Here is a 15,803-nt window from a genome sequence, read left to right as displayed (position 1 = left end):
GACAGCGTCCCTAGCACCTAAATCCTGGGAGGCTCATGAGAAAACACTCCTGAGCACCATGGAACCAAAGGAAGCCCGGCCTCTAGAAGCCACGTCCAACTTATAATGAGAAATAAAGGTATGCGGCGAAGTCCAGGTGGCTGCCGCACAGATTTCATCCAAAGAGAGCCTAGCATGAAAAGCCACCGAGGTAGCCATAGCCCTGGTAGAATGCCCCTTAACTGGGAAAGGTAGATCTTTACCTGCCGATGTGTAAATAAATGAGATACAGTCCTTAATCCACCTTGCAATAGTGCCTTTGGTCACAGGGCTACCATTCTTATTGTCTGAAAAGGACACAAACAACTGATGTGATGTCCTCTCTTGTTTTGTCCTGTGCAAGTAAAACCTCAGTTGTCTATGTACATCCAACTGGTGAAATTTGAATTCTGCCCTGTTTGAAAAGCTTGGGAAAAACACCGGTAACTCAATGGATTGGTGAAGACAGAAGGTAGAAGAAACCTTAGGAAGAAAGGAAGGGTTGAGTCTCAAGGATACTCTATCCTTATGAAAAACCAAATAAGGAGGTTTGACAGAAAAGGCTTGAAGCTCTGATACCCTTCTGGCTGAAGTAATGGCCACCAGAAAGGCTGTCTTCCAAGACAAATATTTTAATTCACAAGTGGCTGCAGGCTCAAAGGGAGAAGTTATGGCTCTAAGCACCAAGTTTAAATCCCATGGCAAGACTGGCTGAGAAACGGGGACGAAGTAACCAGGCACCTTTTAGGAAGGCTTTACACAGATTATGGGCCATGAGGGAAGGCTCACATGAAACGTGAAAATTAGAAATAGCCACCAGCTGAACCTTAATAGTGGAGGCAGCGGAACCTTGTCTGAAGAGAGTAGCTAAAAAATCCAAAACTGCTGTCACAGGGGCTGTGAAGGGATCTAGGTTATGCGACTGGGCCCAGATAGCAAATCTTTTTCATTTACTGGAATATATCTTCTTAGTGGATGGCTTGTGGGAAGAAGATAGGACATGTACCACTTCCGGTGTCAAGGAAAGCTGTCTGACTAAGGACAGAAGTGGAGAAGCCAGGCAGTGAGCTTGAGGGTTCTCAGGGATGGGTGTAACTGCCCTGACAGATGAGTGAATAGGTCTGGAACTGGGTCCAGAATCCAAGGACCGTCCATAGTATATCTCCGGAGAAAGGGGAACCAAACTTGACGGGGCCAGTGTGGTGCGATCAAGATCATTTTGCTTCCCAAGGAAGTTGCCTTCTGAATCACTCTTGGCAGCAGAGGAAACTGAGGGAAGGCGTAGAGCAGACCGGGGGGCCAATCGTGGACTAGAGCGTCCCTGGGTGACTCCCCCTGAGGGGGGGATCAGAGTGAAGTAATTGCTGGACTTGGCATTGAGGGGACTGGCAAATAGATCGCAGCAAGGTAGACCCCACCTGGAGAAGATCTGAGCAGCAACTCTATCGTTCAGGGACCACTCGTGAGGCATCAGAATAGCTCTGCTTAGCCTGTCTGCTATCACATTGGACTTCCCCGGAATGTGCGTTGTCACTAGAAAACGTTGGGAAGACACCGCACAATTCCACACTCTCATGGCCTCTGCAAAGGGGATAGGACTTGGTTCCCCCCTATTTGTTCAGGTACCACACGACTGACATGTTGTCGGAAAGAATTGAGATAGTCCCCTTGGGAAGAGAGCTGTGAAATGCCTGCAACGCTAGTAGCACCACTCTCATCTCCAGAACATTTATATGCAAGTGTACCTCGTGTTCCTGCCACGTGCCTTGGACCGTTCTGTCCAGATAATGCCCCCCCCCACCCTGTCTGGGAGGCATCCGTGGTCACTGTGGCAGTAGGGGGCAAGGGGGGTTCAGGGATCTCCCTTTGTTCAGATTGGGTGAATGAAGCCACCAACGCAGGTCCCGTCGGCATCGCTCCGTTATAAGAATCGGGTGAAATAGAGGGAGCCCTTGAAAGGACCACTGGACCGAAAGAAGCCACTGGAGTGTCTGCATATGTAGCCTGGCCAGGGGTACTAGTAGGATGGTGGCCGCCATGGAACCTAGTAACTGAAGAACAAGTCTGGCTTGTACCTTTTTCAGAGGTAATAAGGCCAAAACTTGAGCCTGCAGCACTTTTATTCTTTCTGTAGGAAGGAAAGCCCTCATTTCTACGGAATCTAGCTCTGTGCCAATAAATGCAACACGTTGTGATGGCAGCAAGACAGATTTTTGCCAGTTGAAAGTTATCCCTAGGAGTTGACCCAAGTTGATGGTGGCCTCCGTGGCTCAAATAAGTAGATGCCTGGGTGGGGGAGGTGAGAAGCCAGTCGTCTAGGTAAGGAAACACCTGGAATCCTAGACGTCTCAGGTGAGCAGTCACCACTGCCAGACATTTGGTAAACACCCTGGGGGCTGTGGTGAGACCAAGGGCAGGGCTCGGAATTGGAAATGACTGGCTCCCAGCCGGAAGCGTAAGTGATTCCTGGAGGCCTTGTTTATCTTGATGTGATAATAGGCGTCCTTGAGATCGATGGAGCACATCCACACTCCTTTTCCCAACAATGGGAAAATGGTTTGAAGAGTGACCATTCGGAACTTGGACTTCCTGATGAAGCGGCTTAAACGGCTGAGATCCAGGATGGGTCTCAAGTCCCCTGTTCTTTTGGGCACCAAAAATAACCTTGAGTAAGTTCCTGATCTGATTTGGTCTGAGGGGACTGGTTGGATGACTCCTTTTTCCAGCAGCTTTGAGACTTCTAATGCTGCTTGGTCCCTTTGACTGGGTGGAACATCTAGGACTCTCTTGGGTGGTGGAGGGGGTGAGATAAAGGGAATGGTGTAACCTCCGGCAATAATTAGAAGCACCCAATGATCCTGAGTGATGTTTTCCCAGACTTGAAGATGCTTCGAGAAACGACCCCCGACTGGCTCCGGATAGGCACAGTCAGGCAGTCCCTCAGGGACGTTGGTAGGAGGAACCACGAAATGACTCGCGGTCTCCTGAGTTGCAGGGGCCTCCCCCGCTCCTAGGATGACTTCTTCCAGAGTAATTCCCCCCTCCTCTGCCTCTGGAGGGGGGAGTCACCATGATGGTCAGGGATAATACTTCTGAGACTTCCTGAACCACATCTTTCCTCCCCTCTACGTCTTGGGATAAGGTCTAGAGGGAAGTGAAAAATGGGCCCCAACAGCCGACAAAGTCTTACCCTCCTGCTCACATCTGGTGAGAGTGTCTTTCAATTTGGGTCCAAAAAGGGAGGACCCATCAAAGGGAGCATCCGTGAAGGAAGACTTGAAGGCCTCTGCAAAGTGACACAGGTTCATCCAGGCTTGCCTCCTACGGGCTACGCCTGTGCTAGCCGCCCTACCCGCCCCCTCGGCTGCATAGGATATGAGCCTCATGGACGAGTTAACAACAGAAGACAGGGTAGACAGCTGGGCGTTGACAGTTTGATTCACCACCTCAGGCAAGTTACCCGACAGAGCATCTCCCAACTCCTTGAGATCATCTCTTTGGAGCCTCGTAAAATGACAAATAATTCAGCGACCGCAAAGTAAAGGTCGCTGAGGACAGGGTACGCTTTCCATACCTATCCATACTCCTAGACTTCTTGTTCGGAGGATGAACGGAAGCAGAAGCCTCTGCAACTTCTTGCTGAGTGGCAGACGCCACCACCATGGCATCTACAGGAACTCCTTTCGTCAAGAATTCTTTCCCAGGAGATGCAGACAAAAACTTGAGGCGGCTGGGAACTGGTTCCACGGAGTCAGGGTGTTCCCACACCCTTCGACAAATAAGGTCCAACAATTCATCGAAGGAGGGACACCCAGAAGGCAGAAGGTCGGGCTCCGAAGGCCTTGAGGAAGACCGACTCCTCCTCAGAGGGGGTTTTGGAGGGCCAGTCGCCTCTGTCTCAAAATCTCCAGGATGTCGGAGAATGAGACATCGGAGGACGACTTTGGGGACCCCTCTGCATCATCGAGGTCAGTTGTCTGAGGTGACAGACTCATCTGGGGAGTCTATGTGCTTCCTCTTACACAGCTTCTTTCTGGGAGGCTCTTCAGGCAAGGACTCTGAAGGGCCCTCAGAAAGCAGGGGACCACGCATGGGGGTATCCTCAGGCCTTCGAGCCCGGCTGCCTGCTGATAGGGGGGGCCACAGAGGCTCTAGTCGCAGTGTCCGGGAAAGGAGTGGTTGACTCGAGTGATGTCACCGAAGACCTGGCCAGTGCACTCCTCATGGCCTCGAAGGCGGGTCCACCTGAATCTGAGAAGTGACCAGTCTCCGAGACCACAATCGGAACAGGAGTTCCCCCGGCCGAAGCACCGAGAGGGAGACTCGGAGTCGAAGTCTGGAGCCCTAATGTATCCCCCTCGAGTCTGCCCGACGAAACCAGAGTGCCGAAACCATCAGATGGAACTGAAAGGGCTGGAGCCGAAAAACTCAAAGGGGATTTCAGAGCCGACCCAAGGACCTCAGTCGACTCAGAACACTCCGGCTCTGACGACACAGTGGTGGTCGGAGGAGGAATAATCGGAACAGACACAAGGACAGGCTCCGGAGCTGACTCGGCTGGAGCAGAGAATAATTTCGTTAACACTGGTGACTGTAGGAGCCTCTGCACCACCATATCCAAATCCGACAACCTGGAGGACTTGCAGGACACAGAAGGGGGTCAAGAAGTCTTCTCTAGTGGATTCAATGCAAAGCTAGGAGAATGGCTCCAAATCCATTCCAAGACAATTGGAGCCGAAGTCGGCTCCAACACAACAGAAACCTCCTTCGGCTCTGAAGGCAATGGAACAGAGGAAGCAGTCTCCGGTACCGACAACATCTCCTGCGGCTCTGAGACCAATGGAGCAAAGGAAGGTGAAACAGTCTTTGATCTTTTCTCCGATGGCTCTGACGAACTGGACGGAGCCGGAGACTCTTGCACGTGTATAGCGCCCAAACAGTACACACAGATGGTGTGGCCATCAGTCAAAGACATCTTATAGGAACATTTGGCGCACTTTTTAAAGCCAGAAGGCCTATGCTCCTTCTGATCTTTGCATGATATTTTAAATCTTCACACAAAATGACACCACAGGAAAGAGACACGACAAGGAAGAGAAGGGACTCTAACTTAAATGCCCCCGAACAACAAGAAAACACACCGAACAGGGCTAAGGCCCTCTAACTTAAACGGGCCTAGCCCGCCAACACAAGTATGCCAACTATAACTTAAACAATGACAGAGATCACAAAAAAAACCACCAACTATAGAGAACGTAGCTATTAAAATAGCTTTTGGTTCGAAAGACTTTTCCGAAAACTAAGTAAATAGTTTAAATAAGATACTTAGCCACAGCCAAGCTCGAGACCACATCTTCACTCGAGTGGCAAACGAGATCTGGGGGTTTGGGAGTGGTGTATCCTGGGATATAGGCTTAGCTCAGCCAATTAGAGACTTTGTGCTTGTTATAGCGGCCGAGTCGGAGCCGATTCTCAGCTCAGAGCCCGTCAGTAATGAATGTAGGCGAGATAGGACCACATTACATCTTATTTTTGCAACCAGTCTAGCTTAATCAGCAGAAAAGAAGATTAGGTCTTTGGATAGTGTGCTCAGTTCTTAGAGTAGGCGAGTTCCTTTCAGCGCAGCCAATGTGCAAGTGGCTGTGCACTGGGCTGCCAACATGAAGGGTAATAGGTTTTTTAGCCCTGCAGGTGAAGTGACTGCCCACTGGGCTACCAACAAAAATGCAAGAGGATGTTGAGCCCTGTGAGGACAAACTAGCAGTTAGCTCAGAGGATTAAGACTGATAACTGCTGTCAAACAGTTTTCTGTACTCCAAATTTGATCCCCTCAACCACCATCTGCCTCCTGTGCGACTCTGAGCAAGTCACTTAACTAGACAGTGTTGAGCAGCAACTAAGATTAGGCTAGTCTCCTCAACCGTCTCCTGAACTGCATGCCTAGTAAAGTACAGTTTTGTAAGCTGAACAGCAGATGTCTGAATAATCACTGCTACAATAGCCTTAGCTATATGGGTTTATATCCTGCCAAGGATACAACATTCAACCAGCTTCCAAAGCTTCAGGGCACCTTCTGCACACAAACTGTCAAGCAGCTTGAGCTGAGAAGACTAAAAATGAGTTTGGGAGTGAAGCCCTTCAAAGCTTTCCTGCCAACAGAGAAATGGAGGCAGAGCCCTGAAAGGACTACGCTAGGAACAAAAAGTCCACACCTTGGCATAAAACACGCACTATAAACAAGGGGGATGAAGGGAGGGAGGGAGTGGCTACTGCAGCAAGGATCATTCAAACATCTACAGTTATGGTAAATTCAACTCACACAACTGTACTATGCTCATCATAATGATCACTGCTGCAGAGGTCTTAGATAAGGGTGGATTACCACAGCCAACTAACTACATTTACTGGGTGGAAGGAGAATAGTCCAGGAGCCCCTTGAGAATGGTCCTACAGAAAAAAATCTAGCTTACAGTACTTTATAAAAGTATGTACAGAGTACCAAGTAGCAGCTTCTAGAATATTTCTAGAATCCAACCCTTTCCAAAAAGCCACATATGAAGCCAAGGCCTTGGTAGAGTAGGCCTTGACTCTGCCTGGAATCGATTTGCTACAGTAAGTATAATAGAAGGTAATAAATAGCCTTAGACGCCAATTTGGAAACTGTCTGTTTTGACACAGTTGCCTAAAAGGAATTAAGATTTTATCATTCAGGTAATCAAATGAGGATGACTGATGTCTGAGGCCATCAAGCCCTCTGTTCTTGTGCGAGTAGATCTAGTCTGTGAGGAAGCTTGTGGTAATTGCCCCTGCCCATTTCCAAAAGAAGGGAGTATCACGGTTGCCTAGACCAAAAGGGAGTCACCACAATATTTTTGGGGAATTCATATGGAATCTTCATAAGAATCCTAAATATTAGTGGAAAGGGCTGAAAAGCTTACCTTACAGGAACATTCCTGTCCAAAGGGGAAAAAAAGATATCGGTCTTCCAGGCTTCTCTGAACAGAGTTCTGGCACACAAACTTGCCAGCTGTTCGTTCAAAATGGAGGTAAAAAGGTCTGCTTAAGAAACTCCTGACAAATGGATCAAACCTTAGAAGACCTGCTGATCTGACAATCATGAGGGTCTGCCCTGGTTCTGCTTAGCTTGTCTGCCACAGTTTTGCTCTGATGGAATGTAGGATGCCTGTAGAGTGAGACTGTACTGTGAAGCTATATCCCACACTAACATGGCTAGTCTACAAAAGGGGGTATATGACCAGGGCCCCCCTTGCTTGTTGATGTACCTCAAGACTGTGGTACTGTCTGAAACCACTTGAAGATGTCCCAGGGACCAAAAATGGTTCATTCAGTTGAGTGCCTTGATCACAGCAAGCCACCCCTAAATACTTATGTGCTTGTATCTGTCCTTAGCGCTCCACACCCCTTGCACTTTTATGCCTCCTGAAATTGCTCCCCAAGCAAAGTTTGAAGCACAATGCCTTGCACCAGGGAAGGAGGAGGGGAGACCTGGATTCAAATGTATCTGTTGTCTTCACCAAAACATCTCTCTCTTCTGACAAATCCCAGCACTGGGATTTGAAAAGATAAAGGATTTTGATGCTAGGGCAAAAGTGATTTCATATACCAATGTATCTTTCATGTGGAGTCTTGCCAGGGGTATCATAAGAATCACAGATGCCATGAGACCCAAATCCTGAGGTATTCTCTTGCAGTTACTAAAGTCTGAGTGTAAAACCTTAGAAATATATCTAAATAAAAATATATTTTTCCGGTGGAATAAAAGCTCTTTAAAGTGAGGTGTCTAGTTGACATCCCAGGAACACAATCCTGTATGAAGAAATCGAGAAAGACTTTTGGATGTTCTCTTGGAACCCCAACATGTGTTGAGACATCTCTCATCCAAGACAGATTCCTGACACTTTAGAAGAGTCTGCAAAGATAAGCAAGTTGTCTAAATATGGAAAAGTGCAGCTTACCACTTTTGTGAACACTCTTGGTGCAGTGGATAGTACAAAGGGTAAAGCAGAGAACTGATAATATGATCCAGACACATAAAACTAAGAAATGTCTGAAGTCTGGATGAACAGGGATGTGAAGAAAGGTGGAAACAAAAGAGTCTGATCTGGGGAAAAAAGAATGATCCCCTGGACAGGAGGAATTTTCAGTCACTCATCTGTAACACTGATGATTTGCAGAAACCATCTGCCTGACACAATCTGTTGCCACACAGAAAAATGGAGATTCGGGCTTCCTGGAAGGAAAAAAGGGGGCTAGGATGAGAAGGTGTCACAAGGTCTCTTGAGCAGTCATTCAGACATGCCAGACTGTCCTTGATTTTCAGGAGGTTCGCAACTTTATTATATTTATTTATTTAACATTTGTTAACCGGGAAAGTCCAACTTGGAACAAAGCCAATTTTCAGCGGAGGCCCGGGGAGAAACACTCCAGACGCATGTCTTTGTAACGTGGGAGGAAACTGGAACACACGGAAGAAACCTACACAAACGCAGGGAGGACATGCAGACTCTGCACAGAAGGCACCCCACCCGAGAATCAAACTGGAGAACCTCTTGCTGTGAAGTGACAACACTACTGCTGCACCACTGACTTTTCTTTGGAACCCACTTGCCATTTCTCCTTAAACATCTATTTACCTGAAATTGTCGAGACCATTTAATCTGTTTTTGGCAAAATTAAATGAGGAGATAGAAAATCCCTTGGACATTATGGAAAAGGAGTGCTGAAAAATCTTAGTCTCTCCTTGGAACAACTTGCCCCTTTCATTGCACTTTTGATCACCTCTGTGGCAGAAGGCCCAAACACAATCTCTAAACAAGCAAGAATTTAAAAATCTAATTTTTATCATTAACTGGCAGGTTCTGGGAACACAGACATGCAGATCTCCTTACAACAGTAATAGTGGCTAGAGCACTAGAAGAAGAATCAACAGGCAAATACACACAATGAAAACAATGAATAGTGATTTATCCAATACAAGAAATGTATTTAAAACTTATTTTTCCTCACAAGAAATAATCTGCAGATAAAACATTCATCATGCTTTCACAGTTTGCCAGAGTAAATTGTAATACAGGAGTCTGACCATTCAAAATTTTGAAAAATCAAAGTTGCTTGCAGAAGTACACACTTTTCCCAGCTATCAGCCTTTCCATCCACACCAGAAAACAGTAGGAATAGAAAAGGCTACAGCTGCCTGTCAGGTTAGGGAATAGTGTATAAAATTTAAAAGGCAGAGCTGGAGGACAGGTTCAGTGAGAACTTCTCCCCGTGTCCACCCTATATGCCACAAGACATCCCTCCTATACATCCTCCCCAAGAAATCTCTAAGGAAAAGGTCCTTACAGCCCTTTCCAAGGCTAAGAACATGGCCTCTGTGGGACCTAACATTCCTGGCTGCATCCTATATTGCTTAAAGCAAAAGTCAGCTGTATTTCCAAGCACTGTGTATATTCCTGCAGACTGGAAAACTGGCACCGTCATCCCCACTCTACAAAGGGGGTTTCCTCTGCTGACCCTGGAAATTGTAGACCCAATAAGTCTGGCCAGCCGCATATGCAAAGCCATGGAGAGAATCATCATGGACCTTATTAACAAGGATACAGGAGACCTCCAAACACTAGACCCGTTTGGTTTCGTCAAAGGGAAATTGTGCCTACTAAACTTGGTAAACTTCAAGATAGTCACCAAACCCATGGATGAAGGAAAAACTGTACATACTACCTATTTAGACCTAATGAAGGCCTTCCCCACTCAGGTATCATTTATAAACTTACCCAACTGAACCTAAACCAGTACATAGTCAGATGGGTTGCGAACTGGCTCACCAATAGAGCACACACAGTAAAAATAGGGGACTCTTCACTCACCTTCAGAGCAGCAACCAGTGGAGTACCATAGGGCTTGGTGCTGGGGCTCCTATTGTTTGGTATTTACTCTTCAGAAATACAGGCCAAAACAAAGGGTATGTGGCTAACAAAATTTGCAGATGCCTGCAAACTGGGCGCAATCACTGAATCCACTAGTGACAAAGACACCCTCACGGAAGATCTTACTCAAAACCAATGACTGATGCCAAAGTCATGGGCTCAAATTAAATGCTAAAAAGTGCATCATCAATCCCTTTGATAAGGGAGATGTCCCTGCAAAGTACCACATTAACAACACCTTAAGCATCCAATCCATAGTAAGAGATCTGGGCACACAGGTTGACAGTAACCTCTCCTTTGACCATCACGTTTCCACAGGGGTAAGGAAAGCCTTCTATGTTGCTCATCGCATCAATAAAGGCACTGCATCCAGAAAAAAAAAAAAAAAAAGCTCAACTCCCCCTATACTCCTCCCTTATTAGACCAATTATAGAGTACAATGCGCCTTTTGGTATGTACCTCGCCAGACACCTTCAACAACTGGAGATACCTCAGAGGTACCTTAAAGAAAGTTCAAGGTGCCCAACACCTGTCCTACTCAGACTAAAATCGTGTCACTACAGTCTGTATCGTACAGACTGCTCAGGGATCATCTCTGCCTAGCCTATAGGACAAATGTGAATGCTACACATTAGCAAGACAAATGGTACTTGGCTTTACCCACTCTAGCGACCTCAATATGAAAAGCAACATTAACAGGACCTGCTTAACAGACAGGTTCTTCTCCCAGAGGCTCCCCTCTACTCTGGAATAAGCTTCCAATCCCAGTAAAAATAGAGCCCTTCACTGACCCTTTGCAAGCATAATATGGACAACTGGATGGGAAATTGCAAATTCACCCCTGAGGTTTCACCTGCATCCCCTTCTGGATAGGGGCAGCAGGTGCTGAATCAGGTCTACTGATAGCATAATTAAAAGACGGGGAAAAATGCCTAGGCTTATAAGGGCCTCGGGCCAATTAGCCTACTAATCTTCTATGATCCTATGAACTTTATACCTCATATCTGCTTTTCTATGGATAGCTGGCTGACTATCAGGAAAAGTGCAGGCAGTAACGCACACATCCTCTAAATCAGACAAAGCAGGAGGAATGGTTCTGGAAAATCCTTTTGTAACAACTCATGGTATTATCTGAGGGCCTGAGAAAACTCCGTGTTCTGCCACTGAAAACAGTCACATTTTAGCAATAATGTCAGAGAAAGATACCACCCTCCCAGTACATAGCACACACTGGACTCTCCTTTGAATCTGAATCAGAAATCTGAAGGGCAAAAAACATGCATCTGTTCCTGCATCTACCTGTTAAGATTCAAAATCTTGAATCTCTTCAGGAAAATGAGAATCTCTCCCTCTTTTACCTGAAACTACTTTATAAGGAGGAGCAAATGCCTGAATTAAACCCTGAGCCAGACCCAGAAGACTACTCTTATCCAAAGGAATTTGGGGGAGTAGAGGATACATACATGGCTTTGTTTCTTTTTGACAGGAAAACTGGGGACACTTACTAATGGTAGCAGCTACTTCCCCAGGGATGGACACACCATTCTGACAAGAGGGAAAGCTCCCCTATTCCCATGCCCACTGAAGGTATTCTAATAGCTGCTGATGACATGGCTAACCTCAGGTCTACAATGGCTGTAGAGACTACACCAAAGGGATCTGGGGTAAAAGATGAGTGATCCTGGGTACAACAAATGACCACAGCAGAGTCACTTACCTGTGGCTGAGGCAAATTGCTAGCCTCCTGTGTTGCCAAAGGCTGTTTGCTTAACTTTTTCTTTTTGTTGCTGGAAGAAGGACCGAACATGGGACCAGTACAGAACATAAGCAGCAAATGCCAGTAAAACTACAAGTCTATAAAAGTTACTTTTTAAACAGAAAACACACACACTAAAAAGCACTTCATTTCTCCTTTGCAGGGCTGATGGTGTTGTAAACACAATTTCTACACAGAAACTAAGTTTTCGGTTCATTTACACTACTTTTAAACTAACAGAAAAATGAGTGCCCTTTTTAAAAGTACATTACAGTCTCAAGACAGTACTTTAAAATACAACACTCCTAGCTTTAAAATAATTTTCCTGAAGAGGAAACAATAAAGCATCAATACAATACAATTAAGAACTGCCTCCCCCCCCCCAAGGTGACTTATCTGCACAGCAAATGAAAGCACAAGCTGACAGTCTATCCTTGAAAGCCTCAGGAGGAGCACACCCTTCAGCGTCAGTAAAGCTCCAAAGGGCTTCGTGCCCAAGTTTGTCTTTTAGTCAGCTCAGCTTGAGCTGCATGACAGTTTGGGCACAAGGAAGGTGCTCTGAAGCTTTGGCAGGTGGCCAGCTGTTATATCCTTGGCAGGATATAACCCCATATAGCTAAGACAACTGCAACAGTGATCAATATGATGAACATCTACCTATGAATTTATTAAGGGGAGGTGTAAATCATTTTACTTTTTGCTGATGAGGTTATCCCCACTAGGCCAATATCCTCTTTTCACAGGAGAACGGAGGAGGTAATTATACTGACTATGGAAAATTTGGCAAGGACACCAAGGAACCTCCTCTTTTTTGATAAGGGCAGTAGGATCTTTTACATCGACCTGAGCCTACCACCAACACAGGTAGATGGAACCTCGGTTTAACATCTCTTCTGAAGGACAGCAGGAGTCAACTTTAGCAAGATCTAGGGCTGCAACAGATGTAGACAACATAGAACATTCTGTGGGAATCTGAAGAATTTACAAGGGCATTAAAGTTGAGATAAACAGGAATGAAAGGAAGTACAACAATGATTATTCTACACAACAGAAACACAGTATTTGCCAAATAGTAGGTAACAGTAAAAACAGAAAGGACAAGTGTTATGGCAGTCATCCTTTCATTAAGGGTGTGAATTTGCACTCAGGCTAAAACTACAACTTCATGCAGCAACTGCTGGTGCAGTAAACTGAATAAACCTAGGCTAGCTTAGGCACAAATACATATAAACTGTCCAAATCAACATAACAGAAGGCAATCAAGTTTTCTTAAGCAGTCGTATCAAAAATAGGGGTACTACAGCTAAGCATTAAGAAGCAAACATTTATAAGCATACAAGCTAAAAGAAGTTTAGCAAAGTACAGTTTAAATGGAAACTGAGCTTTTGATAACTATTTGGTCAGTGAGCCACAAAAACATAAGGTGAATGCAACACTTCAGCATGTTTGGGGATATGGGACATTTAGAAGGTTAAGAGTAGGTAGTGTACTGGCTTAAAATCCCATGCAAATTCAAAAAATGAAGCAGGATTCTACTCCCTAAACAGGTATCCACCTCTTCAAAACTTACTAACAAAACTTCCAAATGTAAAGGAAGACCTGCATGAAAATGTATATGCATAGGAAAATCATGCAGATGGAAGGTAGTGCTACAAATGCAAACTCTCACTATGAAACAAATGTGGATGACTTTCTATGACTAGGAAGGTCCATACATAACACAGGATTATAATTGGGTTGCCAATCTATGCGTTCGAGACAAGGATGCTAAGAAATTCACCTAAAGAATGAAGCCTTATACAAAGGGAAGAAAAACAATGATTTAAAAGAGGAAGTGTTAGTATGTACTTTCAACAAATACACTTCTGCTAATATAGTATAATTTGCCAATTGGCAAATGTGTTGCTGTCTTTCGGCTTTTCCTGGTTAGGGGTCGCCACAGCGGAACTCCGGTCTGCTAATAAAACCTGCATTAACAAAACCTAAATATGTATTAGACCAAGACAGCAACTAAATAAATATGCTGCATGTTGGACAGGTTAAGGCCAAGTAACTTAAGATTATGTTAGCATTATTTAGATTTTGAAATACAAATGTACTACAAAAGTTTTGACCCTGTTCTTTTTCTATGACACACTTGCAAAGGATGCTAGCAAGTGTACTAGACAAGTTTGACTCTGTTCTTTTTCTTTTAGACTGTGACTGGCAAATGGCTGCTACCAGACAGTGAAATTTCAGTATGAAGTACAGGGGTAGAGCAGGTGGACCGGGGCACGGGACCAACTACTTCATTACAGAATTTCTCAAGTGTTGCAAAGGAATGTCACCACTCACCTGTATGTGGGCCAAATACTACAACATTATTTCATCTTGACAGTACTTCTAAGTTCTCAATTTTATCTCCCAGCTTTTTAATACTACACAGAAATCACTTTGTTTTTCCCTGCATTTTGCAACATGCTGTCTATAAATGATACTCTACAGTTTATGTCTTGAATTTCGTAGGTTCACAGGTAGGTACTAGGCTATCGGCCATGGGGCCTATACAAGCCCAGCCAAAAAGGTATCCTGGCTTTTGCCACCCAAGAAAATTATTTTCCTGTACCACTGTCGAGCACAGCCACAGAGGTGATCCCCGGGGTGAATCTCCTATTTCCCATCCAATCATCAAGATTTTTCTTGAAGAGTGCTAATGAGGAGCTTTGTTTGATAATAGATAGGTAGTTTATTCCAGAGTATGGGAAGTCTCTGGGACAGGAATCTATCCCTCCGGCATGTTCTGTTTATTGTGGTGACAAGGTTTAGGTCCTTAGAGCGTGTAGCTCAGAGGGATTGGGATTTCTTTAAGTGGAGCATGTCCAACAGCTCTGGGTTTGACATAGCTTTGTATGTTAGGCAGAGATCACCTCTTGAGTAGGAGATCACCTCTGAGTAGGAGATATGCAACAGAGTAAAGCTAGAGTTTTTTGAGACTGTCTGCGTAGGGCATCTGTTTGAGGCCGGTAATCCTCTTTGTGGGGTATTTCTACGGCCTTTCCAGTTATTTAGGTCCAATAATTAAGCAATAACCTAAAACTAGGTGTGGATAATGCTGGATTTATCCATGGTTGGTGGAGTTTGATCATGACGGCGAAGCCAACCATGGGTAAATCCAGCATTACTCGCACTCAGGAATGAGTTATTACTATTATACAATGACATTTTCAGAAAGAAATTACTTTACCTTTCTTAAATAATGTCTTTGTTTAACTGTGCTGTAGGATTCCTCTGCATTGCTCCTCATTCTGATGCTGATATAGTGCAAAGGCATATAGGACTTTCGTTCCCATGCTTGCGCTGTACATCACTGCTGTCCAACAGAAGCAACGGAGAAAAGAGAATCTCAGTTGCTATTTTTTTTCTTGCTGGTCTTAATACAAGAAACACGGATAAAGCACAACATAAAGGTCCAAAGCTAGGGACATATTTTATTGCTCTTATAAACTTATAAAGTTGCTCGGAGTTTTGTGCTAGTGTGCATTTTCTGAAGAATATGAAGCTTACACCTTAAATGTCTATCATTACTTACTAGCATCAATCCCCAGTGGCTTGCCAGAAAAATATATTTTTTATGAGGAAAAGACCAAAATTATGAGGCAAAAATCTTGACATTCTGCAAAAATCCAGACAGTTCAGAGCTACGACATTTTGCCAAGAATTTAGGAGGTACAGTGCAGAAATAAAAGGAAAATAAGGTACATTTCTATTTCTTCAGTTTTGTAGAATGTACCGGATTTTTCTTATGTTTTGCTCTGTCTTCTGTAGCATATGCCAATGGAAAAGTCTGGCTGCTCAAGAGTACTTCAATGTCCTGACTTTTTTGTATTGGTATATGCTTGATTTACAACAGGAATACTGGTTGGACTATCCAATTAGCATGCATGTTTTTTGAATACTAATGAAAGGTCATTGTTACTTCTTTTGCAGTTTACACCTGACATTTTGAAATATTCTCATGTGGTAACCCGCTCAGCCTTGAAGGACACAGTAATTATTTTCATCATAAATGTGTTAATTGTGTCTGGATAAAGAAAGTCACAGAA

At 44.7% G+C, this 15,803-nt stretch overlaps 1 protein-coding gene across 1 annotated transcript in view; it reads right to left on the bottom strand.

Annotated features, from left to right (window-relative positions):
• Window positions 1-15,803, bottom strand: part of EIF6 (eukaryotic translation initiation factor 6) — a gene marked incomplete in the record, with an annotated part of 690,546 nt that overhangs the window by 219,946 nt on the left and 454,797 nt on the right.

Source organism: Protopterus annectens, chromosome 12.part0 (assembly GCF_019279795.1).
Source record: "Protopterus annectens isolate FY-2018-M chromosome 12.part0, PAN1.0, whole genome shotgun sequence".
In the NCBI taxonomy this organism is placed as follows: domain Eukaryota; kingdom Metazoa; phylum Chordata; order Ceratodontiformes; family Protopteridae; genus Protopterus; species Protopterus annectens.
Note: the sequence above shows the minus strand (reverse complement) of the source record. Positions and strands in the feature narration are given on the sequence as shown.